The 23,587-nt window shown below is 42.9% G+C and overlaps 1 protein-coding gene and 1 pseudogene across 1 annotated transcript in view; one reads left to right on the top strand and one right to left on the bottom strand.

Annotated features, from left to right (window-relative positions):
* Nucleotides 1-23,587, bottom strand: part of INSC (INSC spindle orientation adaptor protein) — a 1,941,980-nt gene that overhangs the window by 1,630,515 nt on the left and 287,878 nt on the right. The window lies entirely within an intron of this gene.
* The window catches only part of LOC138505044 (bax inhibitor 1-like), a 156,857-nt pseudogene continuing 148,204 nt past the window's right edge, over nt 14,935-23,587 (top strand).

Genomic DNA, 23,587 nt, shown 5'->3' with positions numbered 1-23,587 from the left:
GCCCGTTAGCCCTCGCCAAATATAGAATCTAGCCTTGCATGTTCTGTGAACCACAAGGTAGTTTGAAATGTTCTATCCTTCAAGTGTGCTTCAACTGAGAGTTTGAGGTTTTAAGCTGAATAGAAAATACATATAATTAAAGTTGCCTTGCGTATGCTAGAAATGTTACATACGCTTCTGTCATTTTAAGAATGTAAGTTCTTGATGGACACCTGCAGCTGCGGACTCTTTGTGAACCGTTGCACTTCAGATGTCTATGCGAATTGTGATGTAGTGTGAGGGAACTTAGGAAGCTTTTATGGTTTGTGATAAATGTAATTCAGTGCTGGGACATGATGTTCCTTCAGCGTCCCATACATCAGCCAAGCTTTTGCCCAGAGATCACTGTTGCTTAAGGTCATGGCATTATCAGAATGAAAAGTTAAACTTTTCCAGTCACGCTGCCCATGTCAACTTGTCGGTGCTTGCCCTGTTAATGTCCGTATTCTACAGAACAACTTCAATGTCTGCTCCCACACTCAGTTTACCTGACTTTCATTTAATATCCTACCAGCCCAAATCCAACTATGTTGCATCCCTTCCAAATCGTCCTCCTCTCAATTCAGCACTCCCCATTTGAATCCATCATCAAACTCGATCTGGCACATTTGTCATCCTCCTGGACTAAACTGATCTAAGGATATACAGGTATCTGCTATTTAGATACTAACAGGCTTAGCTTCCACTGTTTGTAGAATTAGGTACTCTGTTGTGCCTAAAAATGATGCAAGATGGGAAGGTATACAATTCTGGCAAATGGTACAAAACACAAAATCACAGTATAAAGTCTACTTACTTCGAGTAGACTGAGATTTTGCAAAGAATTCCTGTGGAAAAAATGCTGCAGTTCTAAAATCCTTTCTGTAGTACTCGCCTTGACTGGCCTGATGCCCTTCCTCCCAAAACAATGAGATTATGGGCAGATGTGTCAATTTAAAACAGGGGTGATGTGGTGGAGATGCTGAAAGCTCACAGTGGAACCGGGAGTCATTCCACCATATCCACAGACATGTGACGTAGTCCACTACCCCATTGGCTAGTCGACCAAAAGAGACCAGACGCAGAGGAAAGAATTAAGGAGGCAAAAGAGGAGAACGAGAGAGGGAACAGTAGTCCTGAACCAAAGAGCAGGCTTTGGAGCGTCAATGTAGATATGCCATGCACGGAAGAGATAGTGAAATATATAGATGATGTATCACAGGATGAAGGATTGACTCTGGTTGTTGGAGGTGGAATGGCAGGCACTTCACACAAATAGTTCTGAAAGACTTCCTGCTTGGGATGTCGGTATGAGGTACCAAAACAGAGAAGTGAGAGAACCACAGACGGGGTAGCAATTGCTTACACCCACCAATACAGGGATGGAGAACTGGGGGAAAGGCTGTGGCACACTCAGGAGATGCTGAAAGCAGACGCTGGTGAGATGACTGAAGCAAATGCTTGTGAATCAACGTAAGAAGAGAAATGCTGCATGCTATAAATGACAGTCCAAGTTTATAGACTTTTTGAGAAACAAATAGTAAAGCTGGATGTTGGAATCTCCAGTCCAAGTTTAGTTTCTACAGCCAACAAATAACAGAGTTTGAAGGTAAACACACTATTATAGAACCTACAGCTCAAGTTCCCATAGACCATGTGACTCTAATTCTGCATTGATATACTCCATGATCGGTGTGGAAGTCTGTGTCTTTTGAGACAATGAGAGACAGAGTGTATGAGCAACAATGAATGAAGAGACATGAAGGAAACATCCCGCGAGGCATTAATGCATTAAATATATGGAGTGTCACATGGCTAAGTGGGGAGCCCAAACAAGCCAGACACAGAAGCTAGTTTCCAGAACGTTTCATTTAGACAGAATCACCAATTAAAGCTAATTGAGAGAGACAAAGATATCTACAACCCAAGAAAAATTCTCTGTTGTGGTGTAGTCTCAAATCCTTCCTCATTACTGACAAGATCACGTCTTACCTTGACACTTGGTGCTGGAGTTCGACAGCGATTATGAAGCCCAGCCCTTGGGCAGCCACCACGACCCAGGAGGCGGAATTGGTTCTTGGCCCTGCCCAGCGGACACAGAGCCACAAAAATGTGAAAACACCTTTTTAGAGAAAAAACCCACAGGTTGATAGAATGGTCGGATTTCCAAGGCTAATCCTTTAGCCAGAGCAATGTAAGAACAGCAGGAGGAATCAGTCCAGCAGACAGAGCAGCTCCAAAAAGAACTTGGAGTTCCCTTCCCCAAGAACACAATGCAGTTCCAAAAGGGCCTCAGGGTTCCCTTTCCCAAGGCAACACCCAAGTTCACAAGATCTTAGGTTTCCATTGAGAAAGACTTCAGCTTGTCCAGCTTGCCAACTCACACACTGTTCCAGTTTCTTAATATTCAAAACCAGTTTGATATCAACTATACAATGCTTTAGACACTTCAATAGTTTACACAGATTGATATCGTCTGCATTCACTTCAACAATCTAATTCACAAGTGAGATTTGTTATCTGTGTTTGTTCTTGGCTTTTTCAGAGAATGTATCCTCAGTCTAGGGGCAGTGTTGGACCACACGGTCCACCCATTACAGGTCACGCAACCCATAACCCTAGGCTTTCTTGACCTAACAGGTTTCTCTGTCACTGCACCTGTGCTCTGGTTCACACTCACTTTGGTTTCTCCTCGCCAGTCTCTTGGCATTGCCACAGTGTATTCTTCCACAAAATTCACTCCATGGTGCTTACTTGCACAATCTTCAGCAATGTTCAATACTTGCTCTTCACTTTATTCAGTAATATTCATTCTTTGTCTTTCAATGTTCATTCGGTGTGTTCCACACATGCTTGTATTCCATTCGTAAGCTCATCAAAGCTTTCCTTTACTTCAAAATAATGTTTGTTTCACGTTCTTTCACTTATAGTTCAAGTTACTCAAATTGTTCAATAAAACCCCTCGTTTGGGGCTCACTTTCAATTGCACATAAATTTCTGTTCATGCAGAAGTAACATTTGCCCTGTAGTAGCCCCAGGAGCGCCCCTGTATTCCCTTTCACTCACTGGTCCTTGGCGCTCCTTTGGGCATCTCCTCTTTCCGTTCTCCACTCTGCGCACACTTCTCTGTAGCTTTGTGAGCAGTGCTAGCCTTTTGGAAATCTCGCTGTGGGTTGCTGGTAGCCCCACTCATCACTCGCGGATGCTACCGATGCCCTGTAGCACTGGGGACTCTTCTGTGCTCCACAGCTCCGGCTGTGGGCACCCGACCCGGGATACTCTGGAAGCATTGACCCTCGCATAGCTCTCTCGGGCCCCGGCGTTGCAGACTCTCCTTGACAATTGCCAGCATCCTGACCTCCAGGCAGGACCCACCTCTGCAGTCTCCTTCTTATCAGGATTTCGTCCCTCTCGGGCCTGTAGCTCCCAACCCGGCTTCTCTCATGCTAGTCTCCACTCCCTTGCTGTTGGCTCCACCTTTTATGCATCTGTGACCTGTTAACAGGTTGCGGGTGCAAGCCCTTCAATTCAATTGCCTGACTCCAATGACTTATGTTCTTGGGACATGCCAGACCCTTGCAATAGTTTCCAGGCATCTTCCTTGTCTCAGTAAGAGTGGTGTAACAGAATGTTAGTGTGCACATCTCTCAGTCACCTCTTCCCCGTCCCAGCACTAAAGTGGTGTGACTGAGGGGAAATAAGAGGAAAAGACTGGCAACAACCTATAAAGGTAGGGGGAGGGGAGAGTTTACTATCACAATGGAAAAGTCCCCCATGGTATCCCTACTATGCCTCGCCCAAAAGACATCCTCTCCCTACGCCCCCCAAGGACCCCCCACCCAGGTGATCCTCCCTCGCATCTCCACCCCAGTGTCAGGATTGAAAAGAGATGGTCTTTCCCTGGCCACTTGACAAGAGGAACCAAGGGGAGTAGGAGTGAAGTTTTCCACAAGACACTGAGCCCCTAGCTTCCCTGGCCTTTCCAAAAGTGGCCTAGGCAATGTGACTTTGTACCACGAGGAACTTGGAGGCAAATTTCCAAGAAACATTTAGAGCCTGATAGCAGGGAGACCCAAAGAAAAATAGAAATTGAATGCAAATATCTGAGGCATATTGTGAGGGAGAAACATTGTTTTGAAACAAAAAACGAAGGCTTGGAGTTCTGGAGCATCTGACAAAACATGCTCTGCTTAAAAACCTTTTTACTCCATTCCTTTTTCTAAGCTCATAATTATGTGAAATCGGCACAGGTGATCAACATGAACATCACAATCATAGCTGTGTCCTCACTATGAAAAACACCATGCTGCGCATAAGGCACATGTTGAACATCCATATATTGGAATATGACAGTGGGAAGAAACATGCATCCCATTATAAGCCCACACAAACAGAGCTTGACTTTGAAAGAACTTCTAGAAACCACACAAAAACCTAAAACATATTTAAGGCATGTCACATGCCTTAACTTCCTTTGGTAGTTCGGGATTTCTTTCATTGTTCATTTTCTTTACTTTGCTATAATTATTTAACATATGGATCTAACAAAGTTTATACAGTGTAGTAAATCTTGCTAATACAGGGCTAAGGCAAATAAAACTGTACTCTACAGTTATAAATGTTATGCAAGCAGTATCAATAGGGTGACTTAACTTTTAAATCCCAAGAAAATAGGTGTGGTATGTTTTAGCATCTAATATGGGTGTAAGCGTATATATAAGGGAACATTGCCCGTCATACAGTCCTTAGTGCATCTCACATGGAATTATATTTATGAATATCCAGTTGCACAATTGTACAGCATACATTCCTTTTGCATCTTTGCCCTTATCTCCAAATTGCAACCTGTATCACAGTCATGCATATGACGCTGTGAGGGCCTGCATAACCCCTCCCACCCTGGTGCAGGCAACCTATCAGGGTACATACACAGACAGTCGTATCCCAGTGGAGGCATGGACGTGGGGGTTGAGGGGGATTCCAATCCCTGGATCCCTAGAGTGCTTGACGATCTGCAGGGCTATTTGCATCACTTCCCATACCACAGTGCTATCAGCATTTGTCATGGCCAGGTCGGTTCAATTATCTGTGAACATCGAATTTACCTGCAAAGCCTGGCAGATGTCCTTGAGCCAAGGAAACAAGAGCAAGTAGCGGGAGACTGGAAACACAACTCCCAAAATGCAGCTGGGCGCTACCTGGTAAACCCATCCTGGAGCCTGGGTAATGGAGTTGTAAACCATCATTGGAATGGATTGGAATGTTTTCCCCCTGAAAGGAGTGAGACATCTAACACCCAACCCAGCAACCCAAGACAGACCCCAGGAGAATGAGGGGATAAGAAAGTACTGAGAATGGAAGAGACTGCATTGGAACAGAGGGAGACCCAGAAATCCTCACCAATAACAGATGGGAGCCAACATACAAAAGGCATGGAGAGAATCCTAGGAAACATTAGAACATTAGAAGCATGAGCATATGGCTGCCTGCACAAGAATGGAGATTAGAAAAGGGGCAGGCCAGAAGCCTTCTTCAAAACCTCCAGTGGAAGTCCCACCCCCAAGGGAATAGTTCACCTAGCGATTGACCAGGGGCAACAGCTCATGTGAAGGGCCAATGGGAGCTAGGAGGTACTCCACAACAGGGTAGATTGAGCTTTAAAAGGCCAGCAGGTGCAGAGGAGGGTGAAAGGTGTTCAGTTGAGGTTGGGAACAGAGGAAGTGGGCCAGGAGAACAGGGGGGGGAGGGTGGGTCAGTTGGATAATGAGTTTAAGGAGACTGGTGGGAATGCTGTGACAGTAAGGTACTGGGTCTGGGAGGTGGCACGGATTGCGTCACAAACTCCCTAACTTTGTAAATGGTTCAAGGATCTTTATTGAACGCAACTCAAATGGTTTGGTATTTTAGTTGTTTTTATCACTGGGAGCAGACCCATGGGCCTTCAGTGTGCTCCGTCCACCCTAGCCCATTCTTACCTAAAACTGAAAGTTGATTTCAGATTAGAGATTGGTAACAACTACTTTCTGTTCAGTCTAGCTGAGGTGAGAGACTAAAAGCTGTTGCCTAATCTACCTAGCTCCCTCCAGGACCTCCTAAGGATTCCCCGAGCCTAAATTTAAAAAAAAAATAGCAAGGTTTTTGATTGTGCTGACAATGGACGCCCTGCTCCTTTCGCTCCCTCCCCACCCTGCTTCCATTCAGTTCTTGATCTTGCCTGTCACTCACTCCTACATCGTTTTTCTATCCTCGTCATACTCAACACTTCACCCACTCTCTCTCTTTATCTCTATCGCCCTCGTCTTCCCTCTCTCACTCTCCACTTTTCTCCATTCAATGGTCACACACTCTTTCTCTCCTCTTTCTCCCACTCTCCTCTTTTCTCCCTTTGATCGTTCCATACACTCTCCCATACCACCTTCTTTTTCTCTCTCTCTCATTCTCTCTCTATCGTTCTCCCCTTCTTTCTTCTCTCTGCCTCACTCACCTCTCCCCTCCTATGTCCTATCCTCCCCTCTTCTTATATCTCCTCTTAACTCCTCTTACTCGCCACTCACACTCCAATTACCCTTCTGCACTAACTCTCGCAGGGTCTCACTCATTCTCCACCTTACCCTACCTTTTACCACTCCCTGTCATAAGCAACAACTCACAGTTAACAATATCCGGCGGCATCACAAAATCCTCATTATTCTGTGCCACAGTCTGCCTCCACTACAACTGAACGCACCCGATCACCTCCCAGCTGGTCTTCCATTACATGCTCTTTTATATTTCTCTCCACCTGGTACTGCCCCCTTCCCTTCCATTGGTCTGCCCTCACCTGACAATAAGGGCTAATGGGCCTCATTACGAGGTAGGTGGTAAGGGATTACCGGCACCGGTAAGGACACGGGTGCCGGTAATCCCTTACCACCCTATTCCGAGGTCGCTTAGCGGGTCCCTTCCACCAGGCGTTATGGAAGGGACCGGTTACAGGACTTCAGAGCTAATAACGGTACCGCAAATTGCGTACCGTTATTAGCTTCATCCCCATTCCCATTGAGACCCATCGGGGCTCAAATGGGAATGGGGAATGGTTCCCGGAATGGGGATTTACCGGGTCCTCCAAGGTTGGAATGACCTGGTAAGCCTATTTCGGGAACCCGGACCTGGAATGCGTTAAGGGGGTAGCCATGGTGCTAAAACCATGGCTACCTCCTACCTCGTAATGAGGCCCAATGTGTCTGTGCTTTTTCTCCTGGGGATGGGTCTTTACAAGACAATCCTACATAAACCCCTTTGGGCACTGCCTCCTTTTCTCACATGGAATTCTACATTGTTTTTGGCCCCCATAAGAACCGGCATACAATCAGAGCTGCTGTTTCTGTTCCCTGCGGCGAGAGCTGCTGGGTCAGTAATGCACACAGCTCCTTGAATGCAGGTGTTTCTGAGTTTACGTTTGGACCACCATTTTCTCTTTGCATTCTGGTATGGTTTTGGGAGGGTACTAGGTACGTTAGTACTTGAAGTTCTGTAACAAAATAAAAATAACTCGGACCAGCATCGAAGCAGTAAGGCAATAGGTGATGGAAAATGGTGCCGATGGTTGCAATCATGGCACGTAAAGGGGGTCAGCTAAACCTGGAGCCCTCCCAACTCCTTCATCCTGCCTCTGGTGCAGGACTGGTTCTGGTAAAATCTCTGATATGCCTCCTGCCCCAAGTCAGGCAGGGGCCCTGTTCCCCCGGTGAGGTCAAGTTTCTAACCCCATCCCATGGATGTGAGAGACAGGAGGATGGCTGAGAGTAGAGGCTGGTGTATTAGTGGGAGTGGGGAGTATTGCTAAAACAAGGAGGGAGTTAGCAGGCAGAGATGTGAGAGGTGAGATAGCAAGAGGGTGTAAATAAAAGGGGTCTGAGTGTAGTGAGAGAGAGAGAGAGAGAGAGAGAGAGAGAGAGAGAGAGAGAGAGTCGAGTGAGAAAGTAAGGGAGTGGTGTGAGAGAGAGATAAGAGAGGAGAATCTGTGGAGTTAACTACTGAAGGCAAAAAATACAGAACACACAGGCAACACTTTAGGCCCCTTAGGAAGTACTTGAAGGAACGAGTTAGATAAGACTACAGCCTTTAAGCCCCCTTAAGGTACATAATAGATTTATACAGTAATGGCCACCTGGCAACAGACTACTGACATTTCGAGACCATTGTTGGGGAATAAGGAAGCCTGGGTCAGGGAAGTGGGAGCCCATATTTATTTATTTTATTTCAATTTTTTTTTATAACGCACCTAATGCCATACCTGAGTTCGGGATTCGAAAACACTGTTGCTCTGCGTGGTCTTGCTTCCAAGACCAGCGCATTGCCCCTGTGCTATCTGTAGGTCCAGGTAAGCTGCAGGAACCACCTCAAGTCTAGAAACTCGAAATGATTTACATGTACCCATTTCTTTCTAATAAAAAGTTGAAAATTAGTATTTGTCATGAGATTCTTGAGATTCTTGAGATTCTTGCTTGGAGCAACCCCAAAGTTGGAAAACCAATTACTTTGAGAGAGGGGGCATAGTATTTTACATTAGTAGCAAGCAGTTGTCAAAACTCTCCTTGTTTGACTGCCAGAACTAAAGAGAGTGTGATAATGGAAGTTAGAGACATTGATAGATGTAAGAGAAGTCAATGGTAAAGGCCAGTCTATGATCAACCACCAGGGTATTGAACAAGACCAGATGGGTAACTGCAAACATATGTTATTATTTAAACTATAAAAGGATGTTCAAAGTAGGTTTTAAGATGGACAAACCAAATGGAATTACACAACATGGTAAATATGTATTTAACATAGACAGCCTGGTCCTGATACACTGTAACCTTCCACAGAAGGCAAAGTGCATTGGCCACTGTTAAAATGTTGATGGTTTACATGTTCTAGAAAGCTGAGACGTGTACAAGGCAAGCTTGCTGGAAACATTTGTAAACTTAAACCCCAAGTATTTCACACAGAATGTTGACTGTGTGGGAAGATGATTGTTAATCTGTTTTCACAAAAGTGCTCACTCCAAGATAAGGCTATATACAAGCTTACGAACTAATAATTTGGGATAGTGCCAAGCTATGCTACATAACTCTCTTTTCCATTATCACTTAACCCCTGTAACGCGCATTACACTTTTCTTAGGAGACCCCATTGTTTCTTAGTTCTTCTCAATATACCAGTGTATGCATCTTTAATTTTGGGATTGAAGCACACGTTCCTCCAGCCTCATAATTATGCAGCGTGTTCACTGTACATCACCAGTCACGGATGTACTATGCGGCCGCTTACATCAAGGGGCAAAGCCTCAACCTCATCTTGTACAGAAAAATAACATGTGTCTAGAACACACCCTACCTGAAGGGTGTATGTGCCTTACAAAAACTGTGTGTGTGTCCCAGAGTGAAGATTTCTGCTGAACCCCAGCTCCACGCATATGTGGGCTGATTGGATAGAGGAGCGATCATGTAAACTTGCCAGATGTCATGTACAGTATCACAGTGAGATATGAGCCAAACAGCTAACATGCTTCTTAACAGGTCTTTACTAGGATTGTAACACAAACTAAAGCAATCTTCTTAGGAGCCATGAATGTCAATAAAAGTAACTAAAACATGATTAGGATGCTCATGTGCCAAAGTAGGCAAAAGGTTCTCTCAGGAAGTTTCAAAATGCTCCTAAGAAAAAAGTCCTCACGTTCTTGTTAGGGTTGTTGGCTTGTTGGTTCTTGCCAATGTCTTTAATGTAGCACATAAAATGTGGAGATATGTGCCCAGTGTCCACAAGAACGCTTCATGAGTTCCCATAAAGTATCTCTCACAATCACGTTGTTTCAGTCAGTAAGTGATGTGGCGAACCAGAAGAAGGAGTTGGACAAGTTACTGACATGTTCAAAGGCTTCATTTAAATTAAAAGAAAAATTCCTAACTAGCCCTATCGCTATGTGGCAAAAGCAAAATTAAGGTTTACGTCAGGTCTTCTGTCTGAATCTTAACTCCTAACTGGCCATACCATTTTTGAAAACACCTAAGTAAACGCAAAGGGGAGGCTTGGACAACAGCCTCGGTGTGGGCTACTGCCTGGCCCATTTTGTATTAGACTTGCTCACGGTGTCAAAGTTCGTTAGTGTGCAATGGTATAGCTTTCACAATATTCAGATAGAGCCTCTTCATAGAAATTAGAATTATCGTCTGTATGGATTTCACTCCCCCCTTGCTTAAGAAAACTGTTTCTTCTGATACTTTTCTCGGGTTTTATTTTCAAATGTCCAAGTTCCTTCAGGATTACTTGGCAAGACAACGTTCAGTCTTCCACCTTTGGGTATTGGAATTCTCCAAAGTCCTGTGGTACTCTTGTGGATGTCTTTATTTCACATTTACAATATTCACTAGACTGATAGCCTATTCCAGCCTTGGCATACAATGTTCATATCTTTTTCACTCAGTTTTTGTGAGCCCATGTGCCCATTAACGTCCCTCATTTTCTCACACTTCTGGCAGCTACTCCAGCCTAAATATACATGGTTTGTGTTTTTTTCCTCCCTGCTTTAGTGGGGATGTGTGTCGATGAGCTTCTCTTTCGTACTAGTACTTTTGCCAGCTGATTCAGTCATGACATACAGTGTTCATAACTTTTTTCCTGTGCTTTCGTGGGCCCTGTGCCCGGTAAAGTCCTTTAAGTTTCCATACTCTTAGCAAAGACATTTAGGTATTCATACTCTTGGCAGATATTCCAGCCATGACATACAATGTTTGAATCTTTTCCCCAATGTTTTCCGCACCTGCGTCGGTTTCTGTACTCTGTGAAAGGAACCCTTCCAGGATTTACTTCCATACCAAAATCGACAGCCAATGTGTTCTGCAGGGTGCTGCTTCCAGCAGAACAGGCGCCTGTTGGCTGGAGCGAAGTGATCCGGGCTCCTTTCCAGTCTCTGGTCTCGGCGTCCATTGCTGAGCCCTAGTTCAACCACTGTTCACCAGTGGTCGCACCACCAGAAAAGATGGTTGTCTTCCCATTGTGTCTTATTCCCTGACTGGAGCCTCTTGCTTGGTCAAGGCACCCGCATCCAGCCCCCAGCTAGCAGGTCTCTCTCCTCTGATGCCACCGCTGGCTCTGCGGCTCGACCTGGCTGTGCCCCTCCTGGATGTCATCGCTACAGAGGCTTGCCTCTTTGTAGCGGTTGTTCTCCTCCCTCTGTGGAAGTCTGCCCTCTATTCACAGTCTGCTCTCTCTTTATACACGTCATTGTAAGAACAAGACTGGTGTCCGTCTTCCTTGATCATGTTATCAGGCAAAATTCGGCATTACCTTAAGCCAAAAAGACAAGAAGGATCTTTGTTGAAAATAATCATTAAATGAGAAGCCAAAGTCTTCCCAACATCCATGTAAGCAGACAGGGTGGTTTGTACTGGGAGTTCCATCGTGGAATGGAAGTCCTTGTCCCCAAGAGGGGAATCACTCCCGGTACATTCCCACATGCCCAGACCCCTAGGGAGTGTCTTGCGTAGGAGGCTCACCTCCCTAGACTCAAAGGGGGTAGCTCCCCTCTGGGGAGAAGAGACGAATTGTCCTCCTCCTGGGGCTCAAATTGTCAAGAGCCTGGTTCTGGATTGTGCAGTTATTGTTGCACACAAGCTGCTCTTAAACTAAGGATCTGAGACAAAGAAAGGTAGAAGGCCATCCTCAGCCTCTCACCAGCTCCCTCTCCGGGGGCCCTGGTTCTACAATCTGTTACTCACTCTCTCCCTATTGCTCAACATCCCACCTCAAACATGAACCGGGGAACCTCCCCTAGTTCCTTCCTTCCCTTTATCTTTATTGTTGGGCTTTTCCGTAACCTCCTCAGCTAATTCCTCACCCATCACAGGCCTCCCCTTTCATCTTGTTTTAGTCTCCTCCTCCTGATCTGCTATTCTCCCTGATCTTCCTTTCTTCTTTCTCTCCCTCACCTACTCATGGTTATCCTTAACTTCACTTACTACTTTCATCACCCTTTTTATTAATTGTCTCCCCTCTATTCTCCACCTTCTCCTCAGGCTGATCCTCCTCAGGCACCTCAAATTGAGATCTGGCTTGTTCACCCCCCCATCCTTGGTTCCTCTCACCACATCCTCCTAAACATCCCTCACCCCTTCCACAGAACACTCTGCAATCACAGCTAGTCTTCCAATTTTTCTCTTCCAACGCTCTGATTCATTCTCTCCCCGGCCCCCCAGTTCTCTCTCTCCCCAAACTTGTGGGTGTTCCTTTCCCCCACCTTCTTACGTCTTCATTTCTCCAGCCTTTTGGGTCTCTCTCGATATCCCAACCTCCTCAATGTCTCTCTCCCCAGTCTCCTGGGTTTCCCTATCTTCCACTGCCTAGGTGTCTCTCTTCCTGGTCTCCTGAGTTTCTATGTCCCCAACCACCCAGGTCTCACTTTCTCTCCAAACTCTTGCCTCTCTCCCCATCTTCCTGGCTCTCATTCATTCTCTCTCTCTCTCTCTCTCTCTCTCTCTCTCTCTCTCTCTCTCTCTCCCTCTCTCCCTCTCTCTCTCTCTCCCTCTCTCCCTCTCTTTCTTTTCTCTCTCTCTCTCCCAAAACGGTTCAGTAACTTCTCAAGCCTACATATTCATCCTCTTAGCCTCTTGGCACTCTCTTCTGTCTTCCTGTCTCCTCTACAGAACCTTCTTCATTCGCCAGAAGCCACTTGAAAATTAGCTTCTTGTCTAGATGCCCACACACTTCGCCAAAGGCAATTCCTTGACCCTGCATTCCAGCCTCTCTCTAGTGTAAGGGAACTCAGGTTGGAATCCCTATGCAATTAACATAGAGATTGGTGGATGTGACTTTCCTCTGGGCCTGGCTTGCAAGTTGTGTATGGGGTTTGGGGTTGGTGTGTCCCTCCCCATGTGAAGTCCTCTTTCTGTTTGCCACAAAATGGCCCCACCCTCAGGGTGGAGTCCCTTTCCCCTGTGGTTTTGGAAATTATTTCTGCATCAAGGGAGGCAGAGCATGCAGATGCTACCATCTTAGATTCCTTAAATGGAAAGGAGATTGTAAGGTGGCAATGTGACAACCCCACACAAACACAATGCACAATGTTTAAATAATGAAGGAAATGCATCTTTGCCAGTTTCTGGCGTAGCATACTTAAATTGGATTTATGGTCATGCATGAGGATTGCTGCTGAAGCTCAGAACCACACAGTTTCAGCCAATTAATTGGTAGGGCCATGAAATGCAAGCAAAGGAGTATATTCATCTCTGCTCGGATATCTTCATCTGGCAGCCATTGTGAGTGCCCACTCTAAGTACAATAGTATAAGACATGTTTGAGCGTATTCAAGTCTAAGTGTATAGGTACCCCAGATTATATTTGAGTTACACCAAGATAGACATATGGCCTTAATTTGCCCTAAACATTCGGAAATGTTTGATGATCCTTCTACATTAATTATTCCTGATACTGGAGGGCTTAACTTGAAAGTAAGGAAACCCGAACCCATGTTAAAGGTCTCCACCAAAGAAAATGCTTTTAACAAGTTGATAGTTGGTAGAATAAATCAACATATTCTTGTTGCACGTTCTTTTATTTAGATGTAATGCACACAATAATTTTAACACAATTGTTTGATTTGAAAAAATATCTTTTAATGAGCACAATATTGATCAAATTTTGATTGAGGTTCACTCATTTTTTCACTTTCAAATTTTGAATCACTCTTTGAGCTCTGGCTGAATTGAAAATATTTAGAGGACAATTATCAACTGAAACATTAGAATTACATGTCTACAGGGGTTGTGCACACAAGCCAGATGTCATGTTTCCTTTAGTGACTTCAGTCCCAACACCAGTCGCCACAATGAATATAGGAGCTGTTGGTTTTTGGGAACACCAGACAGTTCGACCAGATATAAATCTACCCAGCCTTAAGGAAGCAGTAAATCCGTAAATGCAAGGGAAAGGCTTAAGAGTAAGGTTGCATCTCTCAAGCAAGGCCTGTAATATCTATACCTGCAGATAGCAACCACTGCGATTTAATAAATCCTCCATACTGACGATCACTGCACGTCTGCCTGAGATTGGGGATCTTGCAAACAGCTTTTTCCCAAAATCATTTAGTGATAATGGATCGGTTTTGTGTCCTATGTGTAGGTTGGCCAACAACACCATAATTCACTACATGCTGATTTGCCCCAATACAATGAAACTGAGGCGGTCCTACTTGAAACCTGTACTGAAGAAAGTGGGGATTCACCATGTAGACAAAGCCATGATGTTTTTAAGACAGTCAACTCAATCGCATGTTTTCTTCGCAACAGCATGGTATGCGCATAGAGTGCGGCTCCAATGATCAAAGACCCTGAAAAATGCCACTACGGGAATTCAAATAACACATTGATATAATCCCACATTTATATTTGTCATAGCCACCCCCGTTTAGCTATGCTATGTGGAAACCTGGCCTCTTATCTCGAGGTAACGTGTGATCTTCTTAGAAATCATCGGTTAGGACCTTGCTAATTTTGAAGAGTCATATGAGTGTAGCCATAGCTGAAAATTTTACTTTTGTAGCAGATAATCATAATGTAGCCGATGAGACCTGGTGTGCAACTTGGTTGTAAAGAGCAATTTTGGAACTATCAAATATAGGGGTCTGTTCTGCTCTTTAGATAGTAATACCTGTCAGCTTTTGCATGACTTAAGCAATTAATTGGGATTACTTGATTTTCGTGGTTCAAACTCAATACTTGTGATCTGGCTTTTTAAACTGTTTTTACTCTTGAAAATATGTGTGCTCAATGTATTTTAGACTATTGCATAGTTTATGGCTTTTTTTTAGATCTTCGTACGTAATACCTTGAGATGTATTTTACATTTGTTTTACTTAATGGTTGTATGCTGAATAAATGTTTGGTTGACTGACTGACAATGAATATCTCCAAATGCAGCATCAACTTTGCTACTCTCTTAAAATGTTCCCACATCTTGTACTCCACCCAGGAGCACCTGAAGACGGTTTATATCAGATTTTCCCTCTGCATGTTTGCCGCCATGGCAGGATTCTATGTTCATATGTTTGGACTGCTGTCCTTCACATTCTTGCTGGGGATAAAGCGGTGACTTATGTTTACATGACATACTTGAAAAAGAGAGGCTCGTCATTTTGGCTGGGTTTGCACTTTTTCCAGGAATTGGCTTAGGTCCAGTGCTTGATTTTGTCTTATCAGTCAGCCCCAGTATCAACCCACAAATTTCCTTGGTACGACTCTCATCATCACCTGCTTCTCGCCCTGTTCTGTGTATGCTAAACAACACAGCTTTCTGTACCTGGGGGTGTTGTGATATCGGCAATGAGGCTCCTTCATCCTGGGTGAAGATTAACATTAGATCGTTTTTTATGTTTATGTCAAACCTTTATTTGGGGTTGCTGGTTATGTATGGCTGTATGGCTTCGGCCTGTTTGACACTGAGCTTATCATTGAGACAGCTGCCCTTGGAGATAAGGACTATATCTGGCACTGTGGGGACTTCTTCCTGGACTTCATCAACATTTTTACAAACTCATGATTTTCCTGGCCATGAACCAAAATGAATACAAGATAAACACGAAGTGTACTGTCTCCTGGCCAGAAAGTACCAAGACCTTTCGGTTTTTGTTTTTATTTTGTTCCATATTTCTCAATTCCACTGACAGCAGCAACAGAGCCTCTCTGTTTATTGGTTTTGTAAAGCATTGAAAAATTGACAGCTTCTGTGCTGATGTCCTGCATCTTCTAGCCTCTTGATAGGAATTGGCTGATGATCAGATTTTCTGAGTTTAGCTTCAGATTGGAAACCTGGTGTTCAAGGATGAGGTGAAGGGCCTTCTCCCCTGCTGCCCATTCTTTATATGGCTGTGTCCAGATCATCATTTGACCCTTTGCAATTCAACAAAGTGTGCAATGAAGTGGAGCTCAACAGTGGCTTTTTGAACAAATATTTTCTCTCACCATTTTACCCAATGACTTTCTTGGGTGTTTTACAGAATATCAGGCGGGATCGGGCAGGGGATACCGAGTTCTACTTGTACATTGAAATTGGTGTGTCAAAGGTAGATGCAGGATATAGAGATTCAATGAGCTCCTGGCACTGGAGACCTTGTATTTTATATTTTATACACAGACATATTGAGTTGCTTCTAAACATTTACCACACAAATGGTTACAGCTTCCTTTGAGATTGCTCTTTCCTGTGATGCAGCAGCTTTTGATTGAATAGTTTAACTGGGAACAGGTACCAGTTTCTCTGCATCTGATCATCTAAAGTCTTATGGATGGTATTTTACTCGTATGAGGTGCTGCAAGAGATGATTTTTGCCTGCCGGGTGGTTGATATTTTGGGCCTTTAACCTGCTCACGTGGTAGACTAATGGCGTACATTCCTGGTAAGAGTGCCTTCTTATTGGCTACTTTAGCTGATAGATTTATTTTATTTTTTATTTTATTGTTTAAAGCTTGGACCTAGTTCAAGAGCAGCATGAATGATCGAAGCACTCATCGTCCCTCCCTCCCTCGCCTTTCTGCCTTTCAGCTCTATAGAAATCACATGCATGCTTTTCATAGTTCAAGTCGGTTGGTGCAGCTTCTTGATGTGTTTCCTGAGTGAAAGGGACGCACACTCGCAGGGGCCAGGCCACTCCCTCACAGTTGTGCACGCCTAAATACGTTTGAAGAAAAATTTAACATGTTTCTGTAAGCTTCCATCAGATGCTTAACCCTTCAATTCCTTCTGGGGCAAGACATGTGGGATCCTGCTGTTTGAGTAGCAGCTCCTCTGCTGGGAAAACGAAACTGAATGAGACTATCACAAATTTCTTTTTACTTAATAGTTTTTAATTTGGCTGCTTATACCTAAAAAGAGCAGTCGAGGTTCTTGTATGATGGCCAATGCACTGGCTTTCCATACAGTATTTGAACCCAGCCATCCCCCATGTTTAAGTAAAATGTGGACATGCCAAATGAGTTGTTGGATCACTTCTTTGGTATTGGCCAATGCTGGTTGTGTGAGGAAGACCTTCTGACCCAAAGTATGAGGTCAGCAGAAATACTTTTGGTGTGCCCTATCGGTCAAGAAGTGCTGCAATGGTGTGTGTAATGCTCTAATCGCCAGTAGGTTGGATAGACCTGGGCTTCCGGCAAGCAAGGTAAAGTTGAATTAATCCCATCCTTTTCATTTGCTCGCAGTGCCTTCTCCCTCTAGAATCTCCCCACCTCCACTCCAGACCCAGTGCCAAGAATTAACTAGAGGAGAAAAGGTGGTCTAATCAGTTTTGAGTAAAAAGCACTTCACTTTGCATGAGCAGAATTGCGTGATAAAACTCTCATACTGTGAAGATACAGAGGACTTTAATTGAAAACATATATAAGAATCGAATGATTTTGTTATAAAAATGGAGAAAAAAACCTCTATAATGCTTTTGAACATTTAATTATTTCAGAAAAAGCCACAAAAAATACCTTGAATGAATGGTGAACTAGACTTCAATAAAAATAACACTCGCATGATTTGCTGTGTAAATCAAAGAGTATGAGCTGCCTTAAACCAGAAGAGCTTAAAACGTCCCGTATCCCCTTAATTAATCTAAAAGACAAACGTACATCTTTCAATACACACTACTATGAGCAAATGTGACTACAACAAACTGATCCACATAAAATAAAATAAACTTTTTACAAACATCCAGTTCAGGGATTACATAGGGTGATTTCGTGTCTAAAGCCTCAATAGTGATGCTGGTGCAGATGGCCTGTTCGATGTTATGCAGAAAGGGCATAGAGGTTGCCAGAGAAATGTCACTCATAGGATTAGAATGTAAAGCTTGGCCCAAACTCTCCGGTATTGTATTGGTTTGGCTGGCCTGATCCAAGCTCTCAGCTAAACGGTTAGCTTGACAAAAAGAGTCCTTTTTTGTCTGGTTCTGTATAGCTGTAGGTTGCTGTAGGATGGTCTGTGTTTCTGTACTTTCTCTAGGGGACAGGTGGCTGAGACAAGCTCATTCAGGATCATCACAAGTGCACAGAAGTCTTGAAAACTCTGACACAGATTAAGCTCTTTCGAGATACTTGCTTTAATGATCTCAAACTGAGAGGCAGTGTAATCAGTTTGAATGAGAGTCAGCATGAGGTCCTTTTCTGGAATAAATGATGGTGAAGCCACATAGCCAGGATCCCTCTTGGCGTATTTATTTATCCCTCTCAGTAGTGACGAAACTGCTGGTGAGAAGTCTGATAAATTGAATTCAGTCATGTCCCTGTCCAGTGAACGTTCTGGGGTGACAGAGACTGCAATATTAGATTTTGAGTGCGTATTGCCCAGGTTGCTGTTAAAATTCTTGCATTGAACTTACGCGTGGTTCCCACACATTCACAAGGCTGCACAGACATTTAATTAGATAAATGGCAAAAGCTGCATAAACTGCAAAGCTATTTGTACTCCAGCTTTAGGATGGTTCACTGTGTCACTGTTCATTATTTCAGCAGCTAAATGACAGACATGGAAAATTAAAGTTCATCCTAAATGTCGATCATGTTAGAACACAATACTAAATCTACCCAATAAGGATTATGTTTATTATCAAACAAAGTCTTTTTTATTAAATAATCTGATGAGATCCTCATCATGTTCTTGAATGGCCTAATCAATGGGCTGTACTTTGAAATGCAAATACAGCGATCCTGATTAATTGTGTTGCCTTTTGGCGACAACAATTGTGTTCTACTTAGATTAGTACCTGCTGGTTTAGCTTTTCATAGTTTTCACTATGGACACTTTTCATCTTCTTGCTCAATGTGATTTAATCGGAATTGATTTAGTAATTGTTTAACAATTGGGAAGACAAATTAGAAAGTTTCATTTACGATGGAAGGGAAGAATCATATCAGAGTAGTGACCTTCGATCTCTATGTTTTTTAAAAAGTTTTGTTCTTCGACTTTCGTCATGATCATATCTAGTTAACATTGATGCCACTAATAGCTATTGTAAGTTTAATACACGTGTGAATAGTGATCCAGCAGTCGCAGGGGTTATTACCACCTTGGAAATGCTGACATCTAAGAGATTAGCTATTAGCATGCCAGCGTAACATCCTTGTTCGTAATAGAGCTGTTTTGTTTACATGAAAACCTCACATAACTCATTTAATAATAAAAAGAGATGGCTACCATGGAAATGGTGAGGAACTACCCAGAGTCTCATCTCCCTTTCTATTGGTGGGTGATTGTTAGGTGAGCTCCAAGGAAGAAGTATTTTGTCCCAGCAGCAGAATAGTTAGTGTATCTTGGGGAGATGGAGTGATGAGGCAGGAACCTGGCAGCGCTCTGAGTTCATTTAAGGGCTTGCCATACAAGCTATTAACAATGGGCAATGCCTGCACTGTGAGCCTCAGATTGGCTGAGGTACGCCGCTTGAGTTCCAATGATATAACAGAAACTCTCTTATGAAGAGTAATATAATAAAGCATTATGTATTCTGCATAGTGCAAAGACGTTCACTGATAATCATGTGCCTGTCTCTATGGAATTATTAACATAAGTTCAGCTAGAAACAAAACAATTCATACCCATGATTCACATCCAGATATTAGATTATGGGTATTTACTATAAGTGAAACTTGTTATTCTGTTGAATGCCCAGTAGTTATCCATGAGATATTATCTCCTGCCTGTCGAGCAATATGCGAAAATCAGGACTGAGCATCAAACCGCAATATGCATTGAAGGAATTGATCGGTCTATGCTGCTTTATACAGTATATCAACCTGTTGAATATAACAGTCATTTAACCCACTGCCGGGCTTTTGTGAGGAGCTGTAGCAATTATCTGCAAATAATACTGCTTATTGGTGATTTCGATGTAATGTTGGATGTGCCTTCTGTATCTTCTCAGGATTTCTTATTTCTGCTTGAACCTCCAGGCTTTGCACAGCATGCCAAAGTTCAACACATGGAAAAGGATACTTGCTGCACCTATGTCTGGATTTTAACTTATTTTCAACAAATCCTAATATACAGGCAATTTTGTTGTCGGGTCACTCATTGATCAATTTCAACATTTAAATCTCTGTCTGCTATCCAGGAGTGGTGTGCCGCCAATCACACAAAAACATGTGTCCACTATTTTAAATCTATCGATCAAGATTCATTTTCATGGGTTTACCTTAAACTACCACATTCAGATGTTACTAGAACTCCATCAGATATTCTGACCCTATTTAAAATAAACGTGTACTCTGCTCTCGATATCACACCACCAAGTAAACTGAAAAATATAGAGACCTTAAAAAACACAAGTCAAACATGCAGTTTTCAAACCAGTTTTATACACTGAAACAACAGGGTCAGGGCTAACAGCGGGAGTGGTGAAAGGTACATTTGAATGTTAATAGACTTCTTTGAAAGCAGCATTATAAAAAAGTACATTTTAAGCGTGAAAAAACGATTCTGTGCACTTACAATCTTACATAGAGTTATCCACAAAGATATCTGTCTGCAGGCCTATTACCACAGCACAAAGCTTTTGTGACTTACTGGCCCCCTTTCTTAATAAAAAGATTCAGCATATCCATTTGAAAGTTAACTTAGAATGTAATCCTATTTTACTATATAACACAGCAAGAAATGTAGTCTCGGAATTGTCTATTTTTGACCTCTTTGAAGGTTTCTGGATCACAAGTCCTAGCTCAGAAAATAAAGAATATCTACCATGGCTATTTGAAGGTTTATCATGTTTGTAAAAACATCTCGGCAAATAGGAGAGTACTCTATCTAGGTATCTATCCCTATATGCATCATCGATATCTAGTAACCAGAGAACGATGTAACTGTTTAAACCTAAATGCAAACAAGGGAGTTGGAACTTAACTAGCAATTTAGAGGGGTGGTGTCCATCCTGTATTCCCTCTTTTGAAACTCTTCTGCATTTTTTGAAGGTCTGTCCCAAATATTTCTCACTCAGGAAGCAATATTTATTATCCATTTTGGAGTAATTTAGACTTCCGTCATCCGGCCTACATTTATTTATTATGGGCTAGTATGGAACACATGGCCTGGTTCTCATGAAATTCCTCCAAGGAGCAATTGAAAAAAAAATACTTTTGAAGTGGACTAAATGGAAAATTGATTTCTCGGTTGTTGGGATGAACGTCCAACGCCCCACATATGAGAGAAGATATAAACTTAGAAAATCCATAAAAGACAAGTCTGAAACCACACTGATGGCCAAGGCCCCAGACAGCATCAATGACATACCGGCACTCCAAGGTCTCCCTGGGGTGTGAGATAGATAGTAGCCAGCAAGACAGACACACATACATTTAGAATGTAGTTCATGGAAGATGATGACAATGATAATGAACATATAGGCAAACATTAGGCTTAACCAGGCATGTATACACACAAGTAAGCAAGACAAAGACAGGAGGAGTGCTTCAAATAGTCATATACACATTCATTAGACACACTAGAAGGTAGCAAATATAAGACACACTATACACATATCCAACAGACTTTAGGTGTGTACCACATAGAGTAGGCCGAAGAATAAAGGTGGAATCATAGGCCATTTAGAATCATTAGGCCTCAATATTCCACACAGTAAAATGCATCCAGTTCCAGCTCACATTAGAGAGACCCAAAAACAAGGTCAGCAGCCCCGGAGAGGGTGTAAAGTCGTGCTGCGATTGTTCTGAGCAGAGAGGCGAAGTTCATTCCCAAGTTCTGGATGAGGAACAGTGACTTTATTAACAAATATAAAGATCTGTATGAAGGATGCCTCATAGTAATGAAAAGTTATACTCACTTCACAGAACTATTTCCTGATATGCAATAATGTGTTGAATTGCTGCCTGTTATGCATTATACATAAGATCAGCTACACTCATCAGTTGCCTCCTGAAACCTGTGCACCAATAATTATGCATTAGCATAACTCCATGTTATTTATGTATATTCATTGATATTAATGTGTGCAATTTACCTTGTAATATTGGTGGGGAATGGCCAGTGAGCATACCAACTGTGAACAATTATATTCACGGTAATCAGAACGCGAACACTGCGAGTGCAGTAAAGATAACACTATAATACACTGTAACGAAAACAATGTCCTAATTAGTTTCCATTGGTGTTATAACTGGTCATTGCATATCGAGCCATATATCCATATGATTCCTTACCTAGTATTCAGCTTGGAAGAACTCATAATTTACGTGCAACTGCTTTGAACGGGGGGCGGTATGATAACTGCATTGAACTGAGTTGCCAGGTGCTAGGCAACATATACATTTTCATTGTAAAAACTGGAGAGGTGCTGTTAAGCCAAAGAAGTACTCATAAGTAGAAACAGAGTGCCATCTTGGCCGGTCTCAATTACAATTGGATCACATGTGGCTCGTCAAACGATATAAAAGCAGGTTGTCATATGAAACTGGGGAACAAAGGAGCCTGTGTTATACTTGTATAGGGTCCTTTTATTCTTTTAACTGCAGAAAAACACAGATAATTAATTGGGTTGATGAATTGCTTACCAAATGGATGGCCTGGTAAATAGATTGTAGTGAGTGCCATGATGATTGATTTAAGTGAGCATATTGCATTTGAATTCTCAAACGCAGAAGTGGTATGGTGGTCGCAATGGAGCATGTGAGCCATTGCTTAGCAACGTTACCAAACGTGAACAAGCACTGTGAGACGGGGGCTGTGAAGCCTGTCAATAGCACAAACGACATGCTGGCCTATCTCCAGTATGGTTGATTGGCATACCTATTGTTGCCATGAGTGTGCCCTTGTTAAGGGCCCTTTGTATCATTAACTACAAAGAAACTCTAAAAATTGATAGGGTTGATGAATTGTTATTTTTAGGAATGGCCTGATGACTACACCATAATAAGTGCCGTAATGTATGATATCGGTGAATATGTTGTATTTCGATTCTCAAATACGAAAAGCATTGCCATATCGTAGCACGTTTCCGATTGCTTAGCAACGTTGCCAAACGTATACAAATCATGAAAGAATTGGGGCTGTGAAACCAGTCAAGCACAGCAACCACGGTAAGCAATGGCTAAACTGGCTGTACCAAAACGCCAGTCTAGCCAGATAATGACACACATGAACTTGGGTTTGCCCGAAAATACCAGTAAAACATGCAAAGTCAATAAAGGATGTGTCAAAAAAGCTCTGGTGATCCCCAATCTCCCAGGGCCTTACACCTACACACACACACACACACACACACACACACACACGCAGGCATCCCCTTCCACCCACTCATACATCTCCTCTCACATTCATTCACACTGTATTAAAGGCACAGGCGTGCATTAACACACCATCACATTCATACCAATTCACCCACCAGTCACTCACCCATGTACCTTCTCTCACACAAACCCTCGTTTTTTGGGGAAAAACCACTAATTGTTCCTATACCAAACACCCAAAAAAAATACATAAAAAAAAGCATTCGGTCATTTTTTTTTCGATCCTTTTGATTTGAACGTATTGTATTTGACCCTTTTATATTCGAAATAATGACTAGACACCG

This window comes from Ambystoma mexicanum, chromosome 11 (assembly GCF_040938575.1).
Source record: "Ambystoma mexicanum isolate Mex_15411 chromosome 11, UKY_AmexF1_1, whole genome shotgun sequence".
NCBI lineage: Eukaryota > Metazoa > Chordata > Amphibia > Caudata > Ambystomatidae > Ambystoma > Ambystoma mexicanum.
The sequence above is the reverse complement of the archived record's forward strand: the minus strand, read 5'-3'. Positions and strand labels throughout refer to the sequence as shown.